This window comes from Sus scrofa, chromosome 8, assembly GCF_000003025.6.
Source record: "Sus scrofa isolate TJ Tabasco breed Duroc chromosome 8, Sscrofa11.1, whole genome shotgun sequence".
Lineage (NCBI taxonomy): Eukaryota > Metazoa > Chordata > Mammalia > Artiodactyla > Suidae > Sus > Sus scrofa.
In genome coordinates this window covers 13,447,822-13,471,495 of record NC_010450.4, presented here as the reverse complement: position 1 = coordinate 13,471,495, position 23,674 = coordinate 13,447,822, and the positions used below count along the sequence as shown (strand labels likewise).

Below are 23,674 nucleotides of genomic sequence, written 5' to 3'. Positions count from 1 at the left end.
AGGAAACCGGATGATGAGATGAGAGTGAAAAAAAAGTATTCCTTTACCAAAGACATACCCACCCCCCAGAAGCCAAAAGGAATGTTGCTGTTCAGATTCATGTATTAAAACGATCATTTTGACTATAAAATATAAATTGGATTGGAAGGGGCAAGAATGGATAAAGTTGATGTTGTGGTTCAAACAAGACCTGACTTTAGCCTGGATAGGAAAACAATGGAAATACAGAGAACTTGGTAGATTCAAGATGGGAAGAAAAAAGACCTCCATGATGGATTCTAACATTTCGTTTATGCAACTTGATGACTTGACTGAGGAGGCACTTGAAGAAAAAAAAAAAAAAATCAGGCTTACAGATGACAACCAGGCATTTGTCTTTGGACGTGCTGAATTTGAGGTGACTTTGAGACATCTAAGTGGAGATGTGAGAAAGCCAGTTGGATACACACATCTGAGACTAAGGAAAGGTCAGGACGTGGGGAGTGATATTTGGGTATTTTTGACATGTGGTGATGATTAAAACTGTAGTTGTATGTGAGGTTCCCCACAGGGTGAGAATAAGGTACAGGCCCAGCTTAAGAAACTCTACCATATACCGGCCAGTTAAAGGAAAACAAACTCAGAAGGATTTAAAAAAAAAAAAAAAGGGGGGGGGGCAGGAGAGAGCCAGTGGGTATGTATCAAACTGAGGAAATACGCATCACAGAAGAAAAGGAAACAGAGTATATAAAACTATGAGAATCATATGTACCTCTTGTTCACTGAAAAATATGTGAAAAAAATACTCTTTTTACTGTGTCATTATAGTCTGTTGCTTTTTTAGGAAATAAACATTATGCCTTCTCTTTCTAAGCCAGAGAACAATTTGGCTTCACTGAAATTCCCTTTGGTTTTGACTCTTTCTGGTGTCTGTGCTTTTCTGAAATAAAAGATAGTTTTAATAGTTCTTACCTGCAATAAAGTTCCATGCTATATCCCGCTGCTTCTGGTTATTACTGCTTACACGAATCAGAACTGATGCACTGGATCCGGCGCTAGGAATTTGCATTCCAGTTAACCAAGGTTTTATTCTAAGAAACTTCTGCCTGCACATAAAGAAAAACACGCACAGAGGTTAACTTTTCCAAGGACACATAGCTTAGAAAATATCAGAGTTGGATTCAAATGAATATTATCTGATTTTTAAATTCTCTGTTGAATGACACACAAAGGCATCATCATAGCCGCTCAATGTACCTTTCTCTAACCTCAATATTGTAAGCAAGATGGCATAAAAACAAAAATTCATTAATTAGGAGAGAGAAGACACAAACTATAAAGCTCAAAAACTGAAAACTCTGAAATCATGAATTCAATCACCCCAGCAACTGTAGCCTCATCCATCGAAAAAAAAAATATGTCTTTGTCTCAGTCAGCTAGGACTGCTACGTGATAAAAATACCATGGACTGGGTAGCTTAAGCTATAGGCATTTATTTCTCACAGTTTGAGAAGCAGGGGAGTCCAAGATGGCAGATCCAGAATCTGGTGAGATCTTGCTTTCTGACTTGTAGACGGCTGTTTTTCCTTGTATCCTCACGTGGTGAAGAGCAGAAAGCTACAGTGAGCTCATCCATCTCTTCTTACAAGGACACAATTCTGTTTATGAGGGAGGCTCTGCTCTCATCATCTAAACCTCTTAGGGCCCCACCTCCTACTCCCATCACACTGAGGCTTAGAATTTGAACATATGCATTCGGAGGCACACATGCATTCAGTCCATGGTAGACTTTAACACCCTTGGAGATAGTTCTCAAATTGTTTTCAAACTTATGGAAACTACTTCTCATTGTCAACAGCTCAGTCTACTTCACAGTGTTATAATATGATCATATGGTCAACTTGCCTGCAGCTCAAGGTACCAAAGAAATCTCATTCTTCCCTTACTTCCCTTGTGTTGCGGATAAGCTGTTCACTTGTCAAAATCAAGCAAGAAACAAACCTGTGGTCTTGTTACCCAGGATATTTGAATAAGCTTGTTTTAGTGTCTGTGTTTCACTTGCCTCTTTACACTTCATGTGAGGTGTGTTTTGGGGTTTTGTTTGGGGGATTTATTTTGTTAATAGCCGCTAGTTTTGCTTTAAGGAAGACTGGGTGCTGTATTCCTCTGCCAGCATGGAAAGTCTGGGCCACTTCAACATTAGGCCAGTGGATGTGGTGTCACAACATAATTGAACCAAGCAATGTCATCACAAGTGTCATGTGAGAGCTATGTTCTCCACAGCTTTGGAAGACGTAATTGTTAAATCCACCCCACCGGCTGAAAGATAATATTGTGCTTAAGAAGGAAAGCATGGTGTTTGTTTCACTATGAAAAAACATTATCAGACTGGGTGGTAAACTGCAGTCTATTCTCTGTTTTTATTTTATTTATTTATTTATTTATTTATTTTCTATTCTCTGTTTTTAGACTGTCATTACCTAAATTAAACTGAAATGGAAAATTTTTATCTAGCAAAATACAAGTTAACCATGGAGTGACTCTCCAGCTGGAAATTAAATAGAGCCAAAAACAAAGTGAACTTTAATACAAGTTAGAAGCCAAATTAATACATGTGATTAGTGGACTCTGAGCTGCGGGGGTATTAGCGCCAAAGATGGGTATCCTTGAACTTTATGACAATCTATTGGCTCTCATTATTTTACTACTTCAATGCTATTGCCAAGTCAAACTAATGCAGATTGTTGTTTCCAGTTTTTCCTTGGAAAATGGTCAAATACTAGGATTTCCCCATGCCTCCTAGGATTTAGTGTTCATCTGCTCTCAATCAGTCGGAAGACCAAGAAACGGAATGCCACACAGACCCTAAGACAAACCCACCTGGGAGGCTGAGGCCTTGGCCACTTGTCACGGATTGCTTTACCTTCACCTATGGACCTATGATCTTGATGAACATGAGGACAGCATGGTAGAGAAGACCTACAAAATTAAGAGTCCTAGGACTGAATTCCCATATAAATCACAATCATGGAAAGATTTGGTACAGCCAATTATTATGCCTTGTAGAACCTCATGAAAATTTTGGGGTGCTTTCTTTTTTATATAATTTCTGTTTGAGAATGGAAGTTCAAATTTCAGTGCGCCAAATATGAAAGGAGAAATTTTAATTAGATATCCACCTGGTCAAACATCCTATAAAAAAGGGAGAGAGGCAGTTCTTGTCAGATGAAACAAACAGGGACCAGTCCTATCCAAGATCCTCAAGCTCATCTTCCCAAATTTGGGATTGTGGAAGGAAGGCGTTTGCAGTTACGCTTAGACCATTTATCTTAATTCCCTAGGGCTACCCTAAGAAAGTGCCATAAACGAGGTGCCTTAAACGTAAATGTATTGTCTGACAGATCTGGAGGAAATAAGTTCAAAATCAAGGTGCCAGGAAGGTTGGTTCCTTCTGAGGGCTCCAAGTCTCAGGGTTTTGTAACCCTCTCCTGGTTTCTGCTGGGGGTTGGCAATCCTTGGCTTGCAGCTACATCACTTCGATCTGCGCTTCTGTCTTTACATGGTTTTCTTCCTAGGTTTCTCTCTCTCCTCTTCCTATAAGGACAACAGTCATGTTGGAATAGGACCTGCCCTACTCTAGTATGACCTCATCTTAATTAGTTACAACTGCTACTTTATTCCAAATAAAGTCACATTCTGAGGTTCTGGGGGTTAAGACGTCAACAAGTCTTTTGGGGTGCATACAACTCAACCCACAATATCATTTAAACAATTCTGAAACAGACTCTCACCAGAAAATGACTGAGAAACTAGTACAGATAAAAATCTCACCTTTACTTTCTATTTGCTTCAACAGAGACAAATGGAATTTGTTAAAAAAAACAAACAAACAAACTTTTATCCACCATCTGACTCAAAGAATTGAAACCTACTCATTTCATTTTATACAGAAGTACTAACTAATTAATGGCTTAACAAGGAGGGAGTCTCCCCTTATCTTTGGTGAAAATATTCGCTGAAATAAATAATTCATCCCATGGAATTGTGTCACTCATCTTTTGTGATGGATCAGGGTGCTACACAACAGAAGTGTATCAATAAATGTGTATGAAATATTCTAACCCCATACGGTTTCCCTTTATTACATACTATGTAATTGCCAACAGTGGTTTCTGCAGCTACATGTGGAATTCTTGAGAACTCAGAGAAAGCCAATTTAAAGTAATATATAGTCCTTGACCTTATATTTAATCAGGCAGATTATTGTGTCTGCTTGAGTCTAGCTGAGAGATTAACAAACACAAGTTCTAAGGCAAGCCACAGAAATATTAGAAAGTGTATCTCTCTCATAAAACAAGCTTGTCTCAATAAAACAAGCCCAGGAGTGGATTACCATGTCTGTACCTAATATTGAATTACCAGGATACCCTGACTAGCTATTTCACCTTACAGTATCTGGTGCCTGAAGAATCTTGGCAAGTAACGGAGGGCTAACACCTTCTGGAGAGTTATTCCCCATTGGCATAGGGATTTCTATTTTGCCGAACTCAGTACCAAATGCCCAGGCCTCCCTAATTGCAGGCTTGGTTCTCTGTAAGTCAAAATCGATGACTCCCCTGACAGTCTTCAAGACCCTGAGTCCCCTCCTCAAAAACCAAAGGTCAAAGTGAAGCCCATTAGTAGCTCTGGTTGCATTCAGGCACCCAGAACAGCAGGGTTTTCCTGATTAGAAATGTGGGGCAGCCTGACTTATATGCTCAAAAATGTAGCCCAATGTGCTGGAAAGAGAAGAGGTACAGAAAACAGGGCCCCCTGCTGATATCTCCAGCCTGATCTCTCATCACTTCATGCTTCTCACTTTGTGCTCCAGTGAGATCGAATTTCATACAGGTCGCCAAAGATGACGTGTTCACCCATTCTGTTTCTCGTTTGCATTCCTTCTCACCTTCGGGTCTTTGCATGCACTCTCTGTTGCTTTTAATGCCTTTATGAATCTTGCTGTACTTGGAAAATATCAATATGTCTTTCAGAACTTAGGTAACTGTAGTTTCCCTGAAAAGTGGTCATTTCTCCGCAAATCTGTGCACTTGCTGCTTCTCTACGCTCCCAGTGGCTTCCTGTGCATGGCTCACTCACCACTCTGCATGTTGCAATTGCTTGTAAATTTTATTGTATCCCCCACTGGATTTGAGATCCTTGAAAACAGGAACCATACCTTATTGAACTTTTTAGCCTCAGCAACTCAAGATAGTGACTGTCATACAATAAACGGTCAATAAGCATTTATTGAATGAATCACAAAATGGATATGAATTTGGAAACCAGAAACCCAATGATGCAGTCCTAGCTCTGCCACTAACGAACTGACTTTTTGAGAAATTTTGATCATTGTTGTCACATTCATGACTTTGGCACCCTCAGGCATAATGGAAAAATCTTTTTTCATATCTCCACTTTCATAAACTTCTGCTTCTTTTTTTCCTTTTCGGTTGTAAGTAGAGATGACTCCACCTGCATGGTGGCTGGTAGGAAATATTGTCTTAATGTGTATGAAGGCGCTCTCGAGATTCTACAGAAATTCAAATTATTGTTGAACCTTGGTAGAAAGTAGAGTGACTGAGTGTCGTAAATGTAACTTTATTGCGGAAAGCACAGTTTATTAGTGTAACATGACACATGCACTAAACTGACCTTCCTTTCCTTTGCTCTCTACCAAGTGGGTGTGGCATCGTGTAGGACACATTCAGGGTCTGATCCTTTGGGTCTGGGCACCAGTGAGTCTCTTGGTCACATGTCGTATTTTTGCTATCATCAATACTCTGTTAGTTTCTATAACTGGGACTTTTCCTGAGTGGGATTTAAATAAGGTTTATCTAGTTATAGCTCAAGTTCAAGGGGAAAAAAAAAAAAAACTTGACCGTACTAAACAATGAAACTGAACATTATGATACATGAACGTAGGCTTCGCTTTCTGCCACCAGGAATCCTCTCACTAGAATATGTATGGTGAGTTTATCTCTGCAGAGATGAACCTCTTTTTGTCTCCTTTTATTTAATTTCATGGTCTCACAAGTTTCCTCCTCAAGTGCCTAGTTTATAAACCCTTTTATCTTTGGGTTTTGATGCTTCCTCTGAAATATTTGGAGACAAAAGCCTGGTTTCTGGGACACATACTGTTCCAGAAAAAGTTTTTTACACAGCAAATAAGGCATCGTGTCTCTTTGGTGCATACTGTTTCCTTACCATTAAAGTATCTTTCACTACAGTTGGGATGAAAGCCATTAATTTACATCAAAACTAATCCTTTGCTACTTGGCAAAAAAAGCTCAAGTAAGCAGCCAAAAATTCTTTGGTGTCCAATAAAGAAGTATCTAGGCATTTAAAACTAGGCATTGGGGAGAAATCAGGGGCAAATATTGACAGACTGTTTTGATCAATCTCTAGAGTCTGCTTCTTTTGTAAACAGCCCTTGGGCAAACCATGGGGTTAAAGAAAGGCTCTAAGAACAAGCATTTAACTGTTGGTTTATTCAGTTCATGAAAAATAGGGACTGTTCCATAGCGTATTGGGAAAAGAACCATTACAAAGCATATGGACACAGAAACTATGGCAGCATATACACTTGTGCCCACACAATCAAGTAAGGTGTGCGACACAGGGAGGAAACCAGTTCATGAATCATGACAACCAACACACACACACACACACATACACACACACAAACACATGCATAAACACATACACTGACAGGTAGTCACACCCAGAGACACCCCCCCAAATATACATAGACACACACCTACATAACACAGACACAAACACACACTCTTGAGGTTTAAAAGTCAAGATAATTTCTTCAAATGCATTTTATTATTGCCTGACTGAAGCTGCCAACAAAAACTTTCCATGTAATTTTTTTCTTCACCAACACAGATGATGTGATTAAAGCAAAGGATCAGCCAGAGAAGTTGGAAGATGGGAAAAGCCATTCAGTGCAACAGAAGGACACTGGCACTAAGATTTAGAAGAGCAGGGTCCTAATCCAGGCTTTTAAATCGTCGCTGATACATTAGACACTGGATGTAAATCAGAGTCAAAACTGAGAAGCCTTTTGGGTACCTGTCGCACAATCGTAGTCTCGTGTTTGGACTACTCAACTGTTTGAGATGGAATGTTAAATTAGCTAAATCTAATTGAAACGAGTCATTTGTCTAGTCCTATTGTCTTACGCCAGGATCTCTGCCTTTATCAAGTAAATATTGAATACTGATTTAAATGATCTGGGTCTAAATTTCTTCATTGTAAAATGCTGTGGGTGGGGGGCTCAGATAATTCCTAAGTGACTTTTTATCCCTAGAATTATTTAGAGATACACAGAAAGCATGACCATTCTGACATGTTCTGGGAAAAGAAAAATGACACAGTCGTAATACAATATTCCAGTCTCTAAGACAACCAGAAAATATAAAGAGGAGGAAAGTAAACTTTTGCTCCCTATTTCCAATTCACCAGTTTTTTGATATATCCGTTTTATAAAGTGGAAATAAAGTCACTGAAAGAGAAAAATTTGAAATGAAAATGACGAGCTAAAAAACAACCTCCCCGAAATTGCAGAAACCAAAACATCGAATACAATTTGTGCCATTACTACAGATCAATAAATACTGACATCAAAAAACACTGGTGTCAAATAGAACATTGATATCGACACCAGAATAGAAAAATATATAGAAATCCAAACACACATCTACCTGGGAATGGACATGAGCTCGGTGTCGGGAGCCAACATAGGGAAGCCCTTTCCTCCTCTGAATCTCGTCTCTCTTTATAAAGTGAGGAATTTGGTTAAATGATCTTAAATTCTGGCTGTGACAATCTATCAGAGACAACAACCAGCATCAGTTTCCTTTACCCTGTGTATTACTAATCTTGCTTTATGGAATTCGTCTAAATGCAGTCCATGCTTGATTTTCATTCAAAAGGAGTTCCATGGTCTATGTAAACTCTAATTGGAAAATTAGTTTTGTTTCAAAAGCACCAGCTAAGTCTCAAAATGAGATGCCCTCAGTATGACATGCATATCTAATTTCTTCCACGGCTGCATAAAGTAAGCAAGAAAGGCATTCTCGACCACTCCTGACAGCTTTTATCACAGGCTATTCAACAAATGTTTTCTGTCCACTTGTCTGAGAAAGCTGATTAGACAAAACAGCTGGTGGAGACACAAAGAAGAACATTCATTACTTACCAGGGGAATAAAAAAGACATTTAAAATGAATGAATAGCGGACACACAAATGACTCTTGGAAGAATCACATACATATTGTTTTATCGTGAGACTGTCAGGAGTGTGGTATTCTACAACATTAGAGGCTAAATTTCCATTATATGGCGAGGATAGGTGTAATTTTGGGGTTTAAATTAAATGGACATAATACAGATGCCTATTGAATATGAAATTCTTTTCTGTGTAATCCTGAGGACACTGCTCTAGAGACGATTCCTTAGAAAATCTAGGTGACTTGTACTAGCCTCGACTTAGAAAAAGGTATCTTGAAGCCCAGGGTCCTTTACTACTTATGATCAATTTGCTCCTTCTGAATGGAGTGAAGGGATCTTGGTGAAAGATACAGAGACAGGAGATCCAGCTGTCGGCCTCCTCCCCTCCAACAGAGACAGGAAGGAAGATCTGTGCGCATCACATAATCTCAAATCCCAGGCTTTCATCTTCTGGTCAAGCACACACACTCCAAATGTTCTCCATCAGAAGATAATAAAAGAAAAACCTAACTTTGCTTTGTTTTCTAAGAGTGGCCTCAGCTTATTTTCTCTGAATAATTCACCGTAACAATTTTATCTAAAAGAAGAAAGTACAGGAGGAGGTACCGTGGCCGCGGCTAAGAGGAGGCAGTTATCTTATCTTGCTCTCTGACTGACAGACCATGTCCACTTGACATTATCATCCCTCAAGGTCTCTGTTTCTTCATCTATAAATGATGTAATTGCATCTTTGGAATGGATTAAGGTATAAGTGAACACACTAATCAAAAGGCTGAGGTTGATACGGGTTTCCTCTGCCCTCCCCTCTTACCCAGTCTCTTCTCTTGATACTCTAATCACATCCAGAAAAAAATGACTGCCTATCCCTGTATAAAAGCATTCCATATACATGTCTCATTTGCTCCTCGTGGTGAATGTAAGGGAATTAAATTAAACTAATATCTATGGCAGACCCACTGTGTGCCAGCTCCTCTGCCGTTTTTATTTTATGTATCATCTTTTACCTGCAAAACAAATCATATGACATGGGAGAGCGTCTTCCCCCTTCTCAGCGGAGGATGCTGAGAGCCGGTTATTAAATGATTCGGTCTAGCTCGCGCAGACTATTAGAGTCATCGGCTGTGTGATGCTGGGCAGGCCTGGGTCTCGTGATTTCCCCCAGATCCAAAGGATGAAGTCATTCCTACCTGAATCATGCCCAAGAAAAATAGCAGAGAGATGGTTCTTCGGAAAGAAGAAGCGGACCATTTTACCTGAAGAAGATACATAGTCAAAGTCTCATGCTTGCTCCAGTTACCACGAATACATAGCCTTCTTCTCCTCCCCATCCTCTCTTCTGTTGCTAAGTACATTTTCTAAAGAAGCATTCACTAAAACAAATTTCTGATGACTCGGAGTATAAAACTGAATGTCCCCTTCTGATATGGCCCCATTGTTCTTTCTGACTCATAACCTCTCCCTCCCTCCAGTGCTCACTGAGCCAGCATCACCAAAGTCCTACAGGCTGCTTTGTGCCTCTTTCTTCTATAATTTTTTCCCTCTTTGTGTGGTAAAGACATGCTCTGTCCATGTGTCATTTTCTTGGCATCTTCTTCCCCCACTGCTTCCGCGTCATCTCTCCAGCCACTATTTCTAGGGTTCTGACCCCTCCCCCATACCTAAAACACTGTGAGTTTCTTAAAGGGAACATCTTTTCTCCCTTGTTTGGAAGGCTTAGAACCTAACAGAGAGGTTATAGTAAAGTGAGTGCCCAATAAATACTTGTAGGGATTATGATTAACTGAATGAATGAATGAGTGAATGAAGATAAAAATAAATAAATGTGTGTATTTGATCTGAATTGACTCCTAACTTGGGCTAATCCTCTCCCTTCAGATTTCTTGGTTGAAAGGAAATACTGTGAGACCAAGTCAAAAAGGATATTAATATCAAATATTTTAGAAACAGTCAAAGGCCTCATGAACTTGGGGGCATTTTCCAACCATATGCTTTTCATCTCCTGGTTCAGTTGATAGAGTATGGAAGTAATTGAATGGTCACTCTTTTCTGGGATGTCAACATACATTTATCAAGGTTTCCAGGCGGTTAGTTTCTCTTTGAAATTTTAAAAGATGTGACTCTTGGCAATGCTGTATAAACATTAGATTATTTTCCTGATTTTTGCTTAAGAACTATCATTTGATTCATCTGCCAAGATAACTTCATTATGTCTTTGAGGCAATTCAATACACTAGCTATTTGTGTCTCCATTTTTCAAATTCACCAAGCAAAAACTCTAAATCTTAAAAGAAGTCAGCAAAAACCTTTTGGATGTAGGGTTAGGAGGCAGGGCTGAGGGGCAGCATTAACTATTGTGGGTTCTCAGAAGCTTTTTAAAAGCAGGACACAATGTTCCTATCCCTTGTATTATTTTCTCTTTGCTTTTCCTCTTCTTCCTAACAAGATTTGGATTAACCTACATTTTACACCAACTGCAACTTCTAGACATCAGTTATAATTCTCTAATCACACGGTACCTTGTAAGACAGTTAGTAATGCACATGGGTCATCTTTGACCTTAACAAATGCCCTGTCCCAGCAAAGTCCCACTTCAGTTGCAAGGCGCAGAATCTTAAGGCTGGGTTGGCAAGAGAAGGCATCCTAGAATCTGATGTATAGGGACAAAGAGAAAGGAGGGCAGCAGCCCAGATCACAATGCTGCAAGGACGAATGAACATTTAGCCAAATCAGGACTACATTTCTTAGGAGGCTGAGTTGCTGAGTCCATGTGACCACAGGGGTGTCTGAACAGAGAATGCTTCACAGGAGGCTGTTTCATGGCAATTCCTGAGCAATTCATCTGAGTTGAAGCAGATTCACACTCTTAGCCAAGAGTTTAAGGAAGGGGATCCAGTCACTGGTGGGGGGAACTGCCTGGAGGTATCAGATCAATAAAAAAAAAAAAATCCCCAACCAAAAAAAATGTTAACAATGGGGAGAAGTTGTCTGTAATAAAGACAGAAACTGAAACCTATTTAGGAAACCCAAACCAGCTCGGCAAAAGTACAAATATGCTCTCAGAAGGTTCATATGGAATTTTCCCACGCTGCTACAGGGAGGTAATGCTAAAAAGTGCCTAGAACTGACCACATGGACCTGAATTTGAGGCTGGTTTTTTTACTCACCATATGACTTTGGAAAAAATCACTTAGCCTCTTCTACACCTCAGGTTTGAGTCAAGAGAGATGCTTTCAGCAGCAACTAACAATTCAAACAAAAAATCTGACCCAAATTGACATTTAAAGAGAGAAAACACATTGGCTCGTCAAACCCAAAGATGTGTCATGGTGGCAGAATGTTTGTAGTAATTTCTGACTTTATGTGTGTTCACTAGCAAATTGAGAGATGTGCTTCCAGGCTCTCTCTCTTCAGAATGCAGTATTTATTTTCCTAGGAGCCTCTAGAAAGCCTTCAGCCTGAATTGGGTCACATGCATTTTCCTAAACCAGTTCCTATAGCCAGTCAGTGCCATGGACTTAATATCTTAGGCCTGAGCTGCTGAACAAATCATTGCCAAAAGATGGAGCAGTCATTAAATTCACAGGGACTTCTCCTAGAGCTGGAGACGGCATCTAATTTCAGGGGAGTATTTCCTCTCTATTGGTAATGGGTGGCTATCTGAACCAAATCACAGTATGGATAGGAAAAATAGGAAACTGAATTCAATTAGGCCAACAAAATAGCATCTACAAGGTCCCTCATCTGCAAAATGGGGACAGTGATATTCATGCCACCTGGGAAACTGCAGGGAGGATTAAAGGAGTTAATTCATCGAACGCACAGAGCTCAACAAGTGTGGTAGTAGCTGTTTGTTATTGTTATTATTATTATTTCCCTCACTCTCCGTCTTCTCCATTAAACCACTTGCTCCATTTTGATGCTCCTCCCCTGCTTTCTTCCTGGCACTTGAGTGTCAGTCCACTCTGTTCTAATTGGCTCATCTATTTGGTTCTTGACACTGGGTTGGCACACTTGCAATTACTCATGAAACAAGTACACCCGCATCTTCCTTTAAAAATGAAAGCTCCAATCTCATCAAAGTCAACAGACATTTGTTGATGTTTCATGGTGCTCAGAAAAATGAGACATGCACAATGGAACAAGACTAAGCAACTGATTTCACGAAGTTCACAGTGTCAGCATTCACCAGTGTGGATAGTACATGGTTGGTGTCCAATAAACTTTAGGGAATTAAGTTGATATCTAATGGGAGTAGCATGTATGCTTGAATTATCAATGTAAATCAAGTTGTGATGAGCATGACAGTAGAGATATGAAAAAGGCATTTTAGATGTCAGTAACAGTTGAAGTACAAATATTCATTCAAATTGGGATGTGATTTGGAAAGATTTCTTGGATGAACTGAATCTGAGCCAAAGGGTAAAGAACCCTAGCACAAGTTCAGGCCAATGAATATATGTGCTCAGTTCCCAACCACCAGATGTGTTCTTGTATCCCATCTGTCCATTCTACACATGAAATAAATTTAGACAGTTAAACTTTAACAATTGCTTGTCTTGGAAGGTTTTCTGATTTTAGTTGGATAAAAATTGATGTTCAGGGAAGTTTTCACTAAATATCACATATTCTGCCTATTAAGTAATAAGTTCTAAAACAGAATACCAGATGAAAGGCATTTGAGAACCAGGATTCAAAATTGCTTTCCACTGCATGTATGTATAATTTCTTGATGAGGCAGGGCAATGTTTGACATAGGTTCCTGCAGTCTTCAGAATTTGCTTTTTCAGCCCACACAATCCTGCTGTTTATTATTTCATGTTTAGTTTGCCTTTGGTAATGAAAAAGATTTAAAGATAACAAGATGAATACTCAGGGGTTATAGAAACCTGGCTTCATTTTCAAGCCAGAAATAACTTGTAACACAAGTTAGAAACTCAAACTAACAGAGTTAATAAGGAGAAAATAAGCATAGACTTGTGATTTTAACTAAGTGACCATTGCTGTGAAAACAACATTGCCACCAACTGGTATAATTTTTTATCATTCATTACCATGCCTAGCAGAAGGCATATTGTGCAAATACAGACAGCATAGGAAGAAGTCCAACTGGCAATTGCATCTCAACATATTGTGCATGGCAGTGAAAAACCAAAATGGATTTCAATTCTCCAGACACTCCATCTTTGTAGTATATTTTAACAACAAAAGACAAAGCCTCTAGTTACAAGCATACCAAGTATGTTTTCATAATTTTTGTCTCAGTGTGCAGTTCTCATTTTTTTAATAAAGCAGGTGGTAAAAAATAATCTCTAGCATAGACTGATCTCCATGATGTTTTGACAACATTTGTCATAACTATTATTCCTATCACATGAGCTATTTAAAATATTATTCACATTCTGTCTTAGAAGTGAAAGATTTAAAAAAAAAAAACAGGAAATAGGAAATATGGTTAAATTCAGGAAAAATTTCCAAGGTGACCTAACAATTTTATCAAGTTATCAAATTTGATATTTTCCCTTGGAAAGTCAAAACCAAAGCTGAGTTTGTACGTGATAAAGGTAACACCGTCAAAAATAAAATAAAAGACAACATTGTTAACAATGACATTGACACTTGTATAAAATAAGGTAAACATGAACGTGCAATTCGAAAGAAAAGACTAGAAAGTTAAGTCTCTGTGAGGTGCCCTGTGTTAGAAGCCCTAGGTGGAAAGCATAAAGCTACAATGCTTGTGTGTGTGTGTCTTTTTTTTTAGGACTGCACCCGCAGCATATGGAAGTTCCCAGGCTAGGAGTCCAATCGGAGCTACAGCTGCTGGCCTATGCCACAGCCACAGCCACGCAGAATCCGAGCCACGTCTGCAACCTACACCACAGCTCACAGCAGTGCTGGATCCTTAGCCCACTGTGAGAGCCCAAGATCAAACCCGCATCCTCATGGATACTAGTAGGGTTTGTCAAATACTAAGCCATGACAGGAACTCTGTCTTTTTTGTTTTGTTTGAGCTTTCTAATAGTTTCCATGGTAATCACTCCTCAAAATGTGTAAAGGGACATTGAGATTTACTGGAAAAAAAGATATAAAAGGTTGCCATGAATAGCATCCTGAGCCTCCTGTTTCCTGACATGTCCACAGAAGGGTGTGCACACTCTCCTCCTCCTCTTCAGCTGTGTCACACACGTCCGCATACAGTACATGTGTGCACAGACACACCACTTCCAGACTTGAACTCACGATAACCTGCTGATCACAGGTGAAGCAATGAAATCCCTTAACAAAGAAAGTGCTTGTGAGGCCTCAAGTTTAGAATACTAAATATATTACTGCCTGAACTCTGTCCAGAGAATCTTTAACATAAAAACAAATTGAAATTGAGTAGGCTAAGAGCAAGATCTCTCAAGCAGTTAGACTTTGCTTCAGAGTCCAGACTGCCCTATTCCTCTCCATGAAAAATCAGGGTCCAGAGAGATCTTCAGCCTGAGTACAGCATCTCAGAATCTCGGCTGAGACATGGGACATAATGTCAACACTTTATAGACTATAGAGTTAAAGGTGTTTACTCAATACATAGTTACTGAGCATATACTTAGCATGCTACGTCTTATTCTAGGTTCTGGGAATATCAGTTAAAAAAATAGGAAATCAAAGATTTCTTATCCTCACAATGCTTACAGTTTAAAGTAAAGAGACAGGTAACAAACAATAGACATAATGTGTACATGGTATGATATGTTAGAAGGTAATAAAATTCTATGGAAAGAAAAACTAGAGTGAGGGGAATCAGGAGTACAAATGTATGAACAATGTCACTAGCTTCTATAAATGTGATGCTGTAACCTCTGGCCTACATCCATGTGCTAGACACGTCTTGTTCTGGACAACCCAAAGATGTGCCTGAGTCACTTTGCCTTGGCCTCCCACCTCCCTCACTTCCCTCCACACTCCATGGGAGAAAAATTTCTCTCAAAGGCAAGCTCTTCAAATACAAACCAACTAAGCAATAGTCCACCCTCTCAACCACTACCATTATTGGGCTCTCACACTCCAGGCTACCATCCACCTGCCGATATCACCCTAGGGCTAGGTGCCAGATAACTAGGGACAGACCCTGTGTCCAGAGCCTGTGGAAATTATTCAAACTAGCCAATCCTAAACCTGCTTGCCTTGCCTTGTCCATTCCTTCACTTGGAAGTCACAATAAAGGCTCCTGCTGACAGTTTTCCCCAACTCTCTGTGTAGTAGCTCACTCTGGTGCTGCTCCACATGGCCCCTCCATGGCGTGGCTCCCCCCTCTTCTTAGCAACAATGAATAATGAGCTATATTTTCAGTGTGAACTGTTTCCTGATTTGTTGGCTTTACTATATAGCAAACTTACTATTAATACATGGTATTTTAAAACAATAGGCATGGAGTAGTGGGCTGGGTGATCTGGGTAAGACTCAATGCAAAAGTGACATTTGATTAAAGACTCCAAAGAAGAGCAGTGACCTCCATGGACAATTGAGGGATGAACAGTTCAGACAAAGAGAGGGGCCTGCCAGTTCAAGAGCTCCTGGTGGTTTGTGCCTGGTGAGGGAAAGAAGATTCCAAAGAGCTGTTATGCAAGAAAATACAATGGAGAAAGTGAAAGTTATGTAGTTTTTTAGAAAAGTCATCCTCCTATCATACTTGTCTTGGAAATGTTCCATTAGTCAAACCCATGGAGACAGAACATGAAACTCCCCTCACAGCTCTCAGAGGAGAGATGACAGTAAGTCAAGGCTTGAAGTCAAACGCAATGGCAGCCCTGGAGAAGGTAAGTGGATGGCAGAGAGAATACCATGAAGTAATCCTGAGAAGAAAAATAAACCATTGAGAAGTTGTGTTTTTATTTTTTGTTTTTGCTCAGGAGCTTAAACGTACTGGCAATGCTCAAAACAGCAGCTTGATAAATGTATGAGTCTAAAGTGCCGGAACAAAGGTAGAAGCAATGACAGTAGAGAAGAGGAGACAACTAAGGGAGTTTTTTGGGTTTTTTTAATTTTATGGTCACACCTGTGGCACATGAAAGTCCCTGGGCCAGGGACTGAAACCCAGCGCAGCTGTGACCTATGCCACAGCTGCAGCAACACCAGATCCTTTAACCCACTGTGCAGGGTGGGGTATCAAAGCCATACCTCCAGTGACCGGAGTTGCTCTAGTTGGATTCCTAAACTACTGCACCACTGCAAGAACTCAAGTAGTTACTTTTTTCAAGTAAGAAGAAGTGTTGAGTGATGAATGAAGATTTGTTGAGAAAGGCACAAAAGTTTGTAGCAGAAAACTGAGAAAATGTTACTGTCTCTTCAAATGAATGCAAATGCCTCAGAGAAGGAGGATAGCTGGAAAGACAGTAGGAGGCTGGGAGTCTGAGGAAATGGTGGTATTTTGAAATTCAAGAGAAGACAGGAATTCTTAAACAGGAGAAGGAAGAAGAGGAGGAGGAAGTTAAGAGTGGCAAATGCTGCAGAAAAGTCAAAATGGAAAATAGACCATTGGATGGGCAATTAGAAAACAATGATGACCTTGATAAAAGCACTGGCAAGAAGGGGGCAATGAGCGAGCAAAACCTAGATCAAAGGAATTAGAAACACAAAGGTTTAGTACAAATGTAGACTATTCATATATATGATATATATATATATATCATATATATATTTTCCCCCCTCTCCTTTATTTTCCAGGTTCCTGGAATTTCCCTAAGGAATTTCCCCTACATTCAGTATCATACGTACAGGCCTCACTCTGAAAGAATTCTTCTTGACTCTGCCTAAGGAATCAGATGATATTGGCTTGCTCTGCTTAGCTACTTCATGGGGGTTTGTGCTTTAATAAGAAAAAGAAAATCTTTTAAAAAAATCCATAATCCAAAATAGTTGTATTTCTTCTAAATATTGATTCTCTTTGTGATCAGGCCTCCTTTATTCATTCTAAATATTATTTATTTGTGCTTTCTTTCCTTTTTTCTAGATTGATTACTGCTCAGAGTTTTTTTTATTATTTCAAAGAAAAAACCTGATATTATTTCTTAATACTGTACATTTTCCTATTCTGTTAATTTCTCCTATTTTTATTAACTCCTTATATTTTCTTTGAATTTCTTCTGTATTTCTTCTCCTAACTTATTTGACTGGACACTTAGCTCATTAATTTTCAGATTTTTTCTTTTCTTCTAATTCTACATATTCCTCTGCATGTAATTTTCAAAATCTATACATATTTGATTTCTGAATCTCCTCTTGAATCTTGCCATGCATCTTTCAGTGCAGTCCTGAGTCCCAGGTCACAGTTGCTCAGAGCCAGTCAAGGTCACTATTAAGCGAAACCATCTTCTCCAGCCATGGGGGGAGCATGTACTATTTCCCCCCATCTCTTCCATGACACACCAAGGCATCCATTTGTTCAGACAAACAGGGCAGCAATATGAAAACTGGCAGCATTTGCCATGAATCTCCCTGGAAAGCAACTCAACCACAAAATTCTACATGCTATTTTCAAATTTGAAACCTCAAATATATACATGAAGGGAAAACGTGCCTGTGTTAGTCAGCTCAGGCTGCCATAACAAAGTACCAGAGACTTGATGGCTTAAACAATTAAAAAAAAAAAAAAGTTTGCGCAGTTCTGGAGGCTGGAAGTCCGGGATCGGGGTGCCTGCACAGTCAGTTCTGGTGACGGCCTTCTTTCTGGTTTTGAGATGCCACCTTCTCGTTACATCCTCAAACGGCAAGGAAGGAGGCACTGCAAACACTGTGGTGTATTTTTATATTAGGGACCTAATTCCCTCATGAAGTCCCCATTCTGCTGTACAGCACAGGGAACTATAGCTAGTCACTTATGATGGAACATGATGGAGGATAATGTGAGAAAAATAATGTATATTTATGTGTGACTGGGTCACTTTGCTGACAGAATACTGTAAGCCAACTATAATGGAAAAAAATAAAAATCATTTTAAAAAAATAAATAATGAAGGCCCCATTCTCAGAACCTTACCTAAACCTAATTATCAGAACATTACCTAAATCAAATACCATCACATTTGAGGGTTAAGGCTTCAACATAGGAATTTTGGGGGACACAGTTTAGTCCACAGCAGGGACCAAGTAGTGACTCCATTTGACCTTTGATCCAAAGAAGTCCAAAACTGTATTTACTATGTTATGTTATAAGCTTATCAAAAACTCTTTTTAATCTATCTGTATTTTTGTCTTTAAATAAATAATACAGACCAACTTAGAAAGCAGGTCCACTTGGAGCTCTGGTTAACTCAAAATCAGGGAGGCCTTGATGTGTGTTCAATCATCTGATATTCAGTTAGGATGACTTTAAAGTGTTTAGAAAATATTTGCATTCAAAAAAGAATTTTTGGGGGTTCCCCTTATGGCTCAGTGGAAACGAATCTGACCAGCACCCATGAGGACGCAGGTTCGATCCCTGGCCTTGCTCAGTGGGTTAAGGATCCTGCATTGCCATGAGCTGTGGTATAGGTCAAAGACACAGAACATATCTCGTGTTGCTGTGGCTGTGGCGTAGGCCAGCAGCTCCAGCTCCAATTCGACCCCTAGCCTGGGAACCCCCACATGCCCTGAGTGTGGCCCTAAAAAGACCAAAAAAAAAAAAAAAAGAATTTTTTTCTACCAAAAAAACCATAAAGACATTTGCAGTCCCCGCTCTAACCGCATCTGCTTTAAATCAAACACATAAAAAAATGACAATTTGGTAATATCACTTTATATCTATGATGTTATTTACAATTTCTCCATGTACATTTTCTAGGTAACTGGAAACTTTCTATGACTTTGCTTCAAGTTGCACTTCAACACATGAGAAAGCTTATGGTTCCTGAGCCCTAAGCAGTAAGGGATTAGGGAAAAGTGCAGCAGGAAAGCAAAGGGCCTGCTGCAGACACCTTCTTGTCTCTGAATTCCCATAGGAATATGTCCATCACCTCGCCTCAGGCATGGGTATCACTTCAGCTCTGATATTAAAGGTATTTGTATGTGCCTGACAATTTCATCTCCCAGTAGGTGAGGAAATGACTATCGAAAAGAGCTTATATTTGACCAAGGAGGAGGAATTGGCTGGTGAAGTGGATGTGACAGGAACCCGGGAAGAAAATGACCCTCTTATATATATGCCGCTCCCATTTCTATGACAATCAATTTCAAACAGTCTATCTCAATGCCCCCAAAAGCACATGGGTATTTGTCAGGTCATATTTCCTGATTTGAGTTTCAGAAAACTTGAGAGCTTTATCTCAAACTGTGTTCATTTCTCTTCTCAAGTATTAGGCAGACCTCTTATGCTAAAGAATTTAACACAATCATTTCCACAGAGTAGATACTCAGTGAATTTGTTTTGTTAAGTAGATGATGAAAATTTAGAACTAGGAAGGCGTGTGTGAGTATGAAAGTATCAACCCTTCCTGTTTTCACCTCTCAGGCAAGTGCAGTGCAAAAGACTGCAGAATTTCTGCCTGACTTTATCATCTCCCTTTGCTTTTGACTAATACCTAAGGCAAAACAATCAAAAAACACCTTTTGAGTAATTACTCTCAGGAAACTAGAGGAGAGAACTAACATCTTCTGGCACCATGTGCCAGGTAATTTATTTGGCACTTTTTGTACAATGTTTCGCTTAATCTTCAAAATAACTCTACATAGTGAGAATTATATTTTTCACATTACAAAAGAAAAAGGCTAAGGCTGGTGGAGGTTGGGAAGGGCTGGGATTGGGAACTAAGGCTTCCTGACTTCATGGAACACACTCCAATGTTAAAAACCACTAAGCTAAGTGCCCTGAAAGGATTTAAAAAGCAATATTCATTTCTAAACTTCACTGAAGCTCAACAGCCTAATTAAGGAGAATCACAGGCTCATCCAAACTTAGACTCAAGGATCTTAGAGAGCATCTCATCAACGTTCGTTATGCTCTAGAGGAAACCAAAGCACGAATGCACACAGTGCCTCACCAGAAGCCACACAGCTAGCGAGGAGCAGAGTCGGTCTAGAAATAAGACCTCCTAGCTCATGCTCAGGAAGGTGACATGCATTCTTTAACTTTCCATGTTTTATAAGCCATGTATTATAACCATGATGGGATACAAAGATAGTGACACATGACCCCTCTCTGTTCACACTTCAGTTGGAAAGAGAACAATATAACAAATATTCATAATACAACACTAGGCTAGTGGAAGCGGAGAGGAGCTGGATTAACGAGGGCGTTTTTTTTAGGATTCTTGGTTGTTAATGAGCTTAACTCAACCTGGTCTACTTAGACCAAAAGAAGCTGTAAATCTCTGAATGAGCCAGGCAATTTTCATGTTCAAATGCATGGTCTTGGAATGCTTTGTGCAGTTTGCTATTTTTGGCCAAGCCTTCCCAGAGCAGCGCTCATCTCCCCCCAAAGAGACTTCTCTTTACCTCTCTACTTCCCAAAGGCAAGATGTCATGCCTTTCCCTTGCCATTTTTCCGTCTCCAGTCTTCCATAATTGATGGATTTTCTGTCTCCTCCATCAGTTTGAGTTCTTCCAGAACAGAAACAGTGTCTTGCTTGTCTCTGAAACCCAGCACCTAGTATTTAGTAGACAAAATAAACTCTCATCAAATAATCTCATATAAACAGTAGATAAATGATTGTAACAAGCCATGTCGATGTCTACTTTTAACCATTAGATCGACTCTGTTAGAAAACTGCCTTTCAACACAGTTTTTAAAATCCCTTTTTAGACACTGACCACATTCCTGATGAGTACAACTCTTCGTGCCTCAAAATCAAGACACCGAAGTCTGCCTTTGGGACCTCCTGAGAGACCTGTGAAAAATCAATTCCCTACAAGAAATTGTCTTGAGCTAAAGGCTGACACATTCAAAAAGAAACTCACAGGTTACTTTAACATCACCAAAATGAACCCTGTCTTTTGGAATATGTTTTCCAGACAAGCTTTCTTTTCCAAAATTGGAGAAGTCACAACGATGTTCAAATACTGATTTGTGAATACTCTCTGGAAGAATTTACATCGTTTTAATGTTACAGCTTTTGAATTTGTTAGTGGACAAAGACTTCGTGATGTTTCCAACTGTAGCACACCACGGCTCATTTGTGACACTACAGATTGGCTTTAGAGTTTCTGATGCCTTTATTGGTTTGCTACAAAGCATACATTAAGTCAATAAATAAATAAATTTAAAATCTTCAGCTTCCATAGTAGTTGCCATCCATCTACTGGAATATGGCCTCATGTTCACCAGAACACAGAACCTGTCGCCTTCTATGGTTTCCTGTAGGAAATTCAATCATGTTCATAATCCTATAATTTTTGTACAGACTTGTTTTCTGAAGATTACATCGTCCTAAGACACAGTCAAGACCAGCTTTTGGACAGTAGAGATAAACTGCTGTAACCTCCATTTAGACTTTCCAACTTGGACAGTCCTGGTCACAATGATGGCAAGAAGAGAGAACAGGAGGCTTCATGCCAACATGTAAATGCTCTGGTGCAGAAGTAACACATGTCACTTTTCCCCATCTCATAAGCCAGAAACAGTCACAGGGCTACCTCTAACTGCAAAGGAGCAAACACATCTAGAGACGAGCCAGTTATCAGGGAAGAATCGTGATGTCCACACCTCTAACTCTCATAAAGTAGGCAAGTAACCAACAAAAATTTCCTTCAGAGATGTCATTGATTGAAGACAGTACTCAAAATTCAAGCACAAAATGCAAACACAAATAATAAGAAAAAACTGCTATTCCTCCTACTCCTAAGTTATTTATTAGTAAAATAAACAAGCTCATAAAATCTGATGTGTTCAGATATTCAAATACACTATCAAGACTTTGATATCTGTGGTCACAAATAATGATGCTTGTTGTCTATGTATATTATACCTAAGTATATTAGCCAATGAGAGTAATACGTGCACATGATTTTATAAATTAACATGAATTCCTAGACAAATAACTAAAGTATAAGTCTATATAGCCCTCTCTCCTCGCATATATATGCATGTGCATATGTGTCCATATATATGTATTTGTAAATAATAAATAATAATACAAAGAATATGAAATAAATACATATGTGATAACTCTACAAATATGAAACTAGGACCAGATAAGAACGCTAATCCTGAGAAACTGTTTTATATGGGATCCTCAGAAATGTTCTGGGTTACTGTGAACTAGGCATTTACTCTTAATGATAAGACAAACAGGAGTTCCCCTTGTGGCTCAGCGGTTTAAGAACCCAACTAGTATCCATGAGGATGCGGGTTGGATTCCTGTCTCACTCGCTCACTCGGTGGGTTAAGGATCCAGCGTCACTCCAAGCTGTGGCATAGATCGCAGATGAGGCTCAGATTTGCTGTGGCTATGGCGTAAGCCAGAAGCTGCAGCTCTGATTTGACCCTAGCCTGGAATTTCTACACACGTCAGGTGTGGCCCTAAAAAAAAAAAAAAAAAAAAAAAGACAAACATGTGGCCAGAACTCTTAGACAAGGGTGGACAGAAGTAGTACAGACTGTCCTGAGAATGACCAAGGCAAATTCAGACACCCTGTAAAAGCTACCTTTTGCTTAGGTCATTTTATCAGCCATTGCATTTCTATGTAGGGAAGGGAGGGAGGGAGAGAGGAAGAAAGGAAGGAAAGAAGGAAGGAAAATAAAATAAGATCTGGTGGGTTTTGGTAGAGATTTATTTTAAGTTTGATTCTCCTCAAATTATTTTCAATAATGACAGTTTGGAGGTCAAATACGTAATAACAAGAATCACAATATATAACAAGATATTATCTAAATTGTTTCCTCTCATTTTTATTATTTTCTTTAGGATAAAGTTTCAAAGATTTATTCATCCAACTAGAAACATGCTAGATTTTTATAAAATTTTTAACTACATTCTTTTCCACCTTTAGGGCCTCACCTGCAGCATATATATGGAAGTTCCCAGGCTAGGGGTCAAATCGGATATACAGTTGCTGGCCTGCACCACAGCCAGGCAACACAGGATCTGAGCCGCATCTTCTACTTACACCACAGCTCATGGCAACATCAGATCCTTAATGCACTGAGCGAAGCCAGGGGTTGAACCCACATCCTCATGGATCCTAATAGGGTTCATGAACTGCTGAGCCACAAAAGGAACTCCCTCTTCTCCACCTTCCTGATTTCCTTTGAACTAGATCCATGAACACAAAATGTTACCAGGTTGACGAATCACCAGGATTGTTACTGGAGTGACTGTTCATTTCTAAAATTGAAACTAAAATTATGAACAATATGATTTTCTTCATGAACGTGGAAGTCTGACATTTAAGGGAGGTAACCACATTTTCATGATTCCAAGGCTTGTGAACAGGGCAATATGAATTATAAATACCAAGCCAATTA

At 39.4% G+C, this 23,674-nt stretch overlaps 1 long non-coding RNA gene across 2 annotated transcripts in view; it reads right to left on the bottom strand.

The window, feature by feature from the left end:
- LOC106504595 overlaps positions 738-23,674 on the bottom strand; it is a 299,067-nt gene continuing 276,130 nt past the window's right edge. For both annotated transcript variants that reach the window (XR_001298202.2, XR_002346578.1), the window contains exons 5-6: positions 20,707-20,857; positions 738-1,085 (exon numbers count right to left, since the gene is read on the bottom strand). This is a non-coding gene — a long non-coding RNA (uncharacterized LOC106504595). The remainder of the gene's footprint in view (positions 1,086-20,706; positions 20,858-23,674) is intronic.